This window comes from Neodiprion pinetum, chromosome 2, assembly GCF_021155775.2.
Source record: "Neodiprion pinetum isolate iyNeoPine1 chromosome 2, iyNeoPine1.2, whole genome shotgun sequence".
NCBI lineage: Eukaryota > Metazoa > Arthropoda > Insecta > Hymenoptera > Diprionidae > Neodiprion > Neodiprion pinetum.
Window position 1 is genome coordinate 11,814,233 of NC_060233.1, and position 3,832 is coordinate 11,818,064.

The window sequence follows — 3,832 nt, forward strand, 5'->3', positions numbered from 1 at the left end:
TGCGGAAACCAGTTCATTATTTCCCGGCATCGCGAATATTTTATGGACGTAGGAAAATAGGAAAACGACCGATAAAACTATTAAGGGATGTGTGGAATTGGCTAACCAAGTACAAGCTTACCGTTGATGATCAGAGATCCGGGTGTTGTTTTCACTGAATGATGTCGGATGCCCCGTTGACAATGATTGTTTCTGCAGTATGTAAAGTCTGCAGGAATAAATACGACTGCGTCTGCTTGTTCACTGACACGCGCACTATGGACCGCACTGTGAAGTGGTGAATGTTCTTTCTGTAAAATGACGGTGCAATACCGGAATCTAGCTCTTCTTAAACGAATTTTTCCCGAACTATGAATTCGATACTTGATGAGAGGATTATAACGTCACGAACGATTCACACTGAACTGTGGAATGTACCAGATATAATATCCGGCTCGAAGGACCAAAAAATGTCCAGTTTCCTCGCGTCGATGGTACGATACCTGATGGGGTTGTAAATCTCACCACCCTTTTGGTAAAGTAAAAAGGACGTCACGCAAATACGGGAACCCGCGCGCCAACTTAATCTTGCGCGGTGCTTTTATTTTAAGAAAACTTAACACTTTAGTCAAGTATACGTTTGTTACAACGAAGATTTCAAGTTATAGGTATGGAATTAAGAAGTTAGTAAGTGGACGTGAAGCTAACAGTCAAACAGTGGATGTGACGTTAATAGTTCGATGGTTGTCGCTAGACTGACTTCCGTGATTGACAATTTCGAGTTCCTTAGAAAAGAAGGCGTTGACGTTTACTTCGTTATTCGAATATTAAGAAACAGATGATTGGTCAAGCAGATCGGAAAACCCAAGAAGGAGGTCCAGAGGTCGCCAATCACGGAAGAGTTGTAGTTTAAATTGCCAGATGGAAAATCTGGCGAAAATACTGAGAAAATAAAAAATTTGCGTAGGCTTAAAACAAGGATGCACTCTATAATAAAATTATATTACTGACAGCTGGCACGCAGACTCGACAAATTTCTTGACTTAGAAACTTCCCGAGTTTAAGGAATAAAATCCGAACGTGACGGTTAGCGTGGACACAAAGATTAAAAATATTCAAAAATTGTCCATTTGGCAGTGTCTCGCATTAGAGAATCAAAACATAAGATTGCCGTATGGACGCAGAATAAAAAAGCAAAAGTTGAGAGATAGAGTTTGCCAGCTTGTCAGATGAAGGGCTTATAGCCTTCGTTTATGGCCTTCGTTTATGGCCTTCGTTTATGGCGGTCAGGTACGAAAGCATTTTTCGCATCTGACCGTCCATCGGGTGAAAATTTAAATATAAGAAAAAAATCATCGAAAGACATTACAAACGATATTACGATAACTATAGCTTGTTAGTCTAGATGATGCTTGATACGCAACAGAGATAAAGAGCTACTGATTTTTGGTAAGTGACGGAATCTTCTGTTTATAAGTGTTTAAGTGGGCCGCTCCCTGCGGTACTGCAATGCCGGGCCGACCCGCGGTAGAGCCGGAGCAAGCCCCAGACACTCCGCCGACTTCAAAAAATCAGTTTAATATTCTGGGTCCCTAATGGGGAGCGTATCTGATTTTAAGCTGACGAGAACAGATGAAAGGGCGTTTATTAAGCAAACAATGTTCCCCCGGGCTTACAGTTGCTCTCCCGGGGGTGGTAGATATACATGATTCGCCCCTGGTGGTGGCTTGAATAAATAAAATACATAACATATGTATAAATAAAAATTTTGCATCTTTGGCTAAAAGTCGACTCAAATAAATATTGAGATGCATGTACTCTAGAGACTAGAATGGAAAGAAGACAGAAAGTAAAAAGATAAAAAGATAGAGTCTTTGGCTACAATAAAATACAAACTTACTAAAGTACATGTAGCTCGTAAACAATAACGGTAAATGTAAAAAGGTAGAAATGTTGGTTTTGAGATCGGGCGGAATAATAAAAGGTTGGATGTCGGTAGATATTTGTGTCTAATCTTTATTCAACACTACATTGCGTGTGAGGTGCACAACAAGTAAAGGGAGGATATATATATATATATATGTATGTATATATATATAAAAAAAAAGAAAATGAAAAAAGCAGAACTCAATATGGAATTCGACCTTCAAGCTGTACTCCGGCAGTCTGATAGGTGTTTGTTTCATTTACAGTCAAGACAGTAAAATATATATATATATATATATCAGATACAGAGAACGAAAGTGGAAGAATATGAACTAAACAGTCTTAGATTATGTAGTTCGACTAGCCTTTGATTATATAATGAATGTAGATCTGTCTGTCTATCATACATTCCAACAAGAAATAGAGTAAAATAAATAAAAGATCAAGTCTTCAGCTGAAATACAATAGAAAGAACTAAACGTTTAGGGACTGGCCCCTCCCGGCCACCGACCTCCAATTTAAATAAAATAAAATAAATAGATATAAATATAGATATTGCATACGCTTAACCTGAAGGGACGCGACTTAAATTAGGCTCGCGAGCGGCGGACTTTTGCCTGTTAAAATACTATTGTCCTGAGCTCCCGTGCCACCCCCCAAGGGCCCGCTCAACTTAGGCACAAGTTATTGACGTACGCCCAATGCATGTTCCACGTATATGTCGCGTAACCAGCGTATGGTCTCCGAGACAATGAGCCGGCGCATCAGAGCTGCAAACCGGTTGCCGATGTGCAGTTGCCTCAGCACCAACTCATTCTTCGGGTCCCATGAGCCGAGGGCGCCGACGACGAACGCGGAGACCGTCGACCCCGTAACCGCGCCTTCCGAGTTCGTCAGCCAGGGGCTTATACCTGAGGAGCTTGCGCCCTGGCCTCGTCAGAAGCTATTTTCCTGTTCTCGAAAGGCACGGTTACGTCAACAATGACGATATTCTTTGCGGGCTCCTACCGGACCACGATTTCAGGTCTGAGAACCCCCAGTTCCCCGTCGACCCCCCCGTCGCGCCAGTCGACCAGGAGCTACCCCGGCAGGCGGCTCGGCTCGTCTTTGCTGGGTGGGCGACGGTGGCGGGAGTGGCAGATCACGTGGGGTAGGGATTCAAGAGAGAAAAAACTTACCTCGGATGGGTCGACGCAGCGGCGCAAAGGTCCCGGAGAGTTCCGATGCTGGCACTAAAGGAGAACGTAAAGGGGGAGACGATTACACCCGCGGCACAAACACACACACACCACTTCAGTCACGTCCCGATCGCTTCCCGGCGGGGTAAAATTTGAAACTAAGAAATAGCTATAAATAAATAATATAAGACAAAAGTCAGAGGTAGCAAAAATAAATAAATAAAGGGTGTAAAGATAAATTGTATAGATGAAATTAATTAAATGATGAAAAAATTAAAAATTTCAAAAATTTCAAAAATCAAAATTCTAAAACTCTAAAATCAGCGATCGAGCTACGGATCTTTGGAAGGTGACAGAGTTTTCTGTTTATAGGTATTTAAGTAGGCCGCTCCCTGCGGTACTGCTGTACAAGGCCGACCCGCGGCAGAGCCGGAGCAAGCCCCAGACACTCCGCCACCTTCCAAAAATTTTTTTCATGCAAATCGTAATGCATTTCAATTATTTGTAACAATAAGATAAGTTTTAAAAAACTAAAAAATTTATTTATTTTCAAATAATATATTTCATTTATTTCGAATAAATAGTGTTTTTAAATAAATAACACAACTGATCACATTCCTTTACACTGATAAGTAGATTTGTTTGAATATGTAAACAAACATGGCCGCTACGATGCAGCGGAATCATCCGAACGACGCCGAGATAAGATAAACAGGAAAATTTTTCATCCATTAAAACTCTCGCCATGA

The 3,832-nt window shown here is 41.4% G+C and overlaps 2 pseudogenes; both read right to left on the reverse strand.

Annotated features, from left to right (window-relative positions):
• Positions 1-1,458: 1,458 nt before the first annotated feature.
• LOC124213478 (U2 spliceosomal RNA) lies at positions 1,459-1,639 on the reverse strand (annotated as a pseudogene).
• A 1,819-nt stretch (positions 1,640-3,458) lies between these two features.
• LOC124213479 (U2 spliceosomal RNA) lies at positions 3,459-3,626 on the reverse strand (annotated as a pseudogene).
• Between the last annotated feature and the right edge of the window lie 206 nt (positions 3,627-3,832).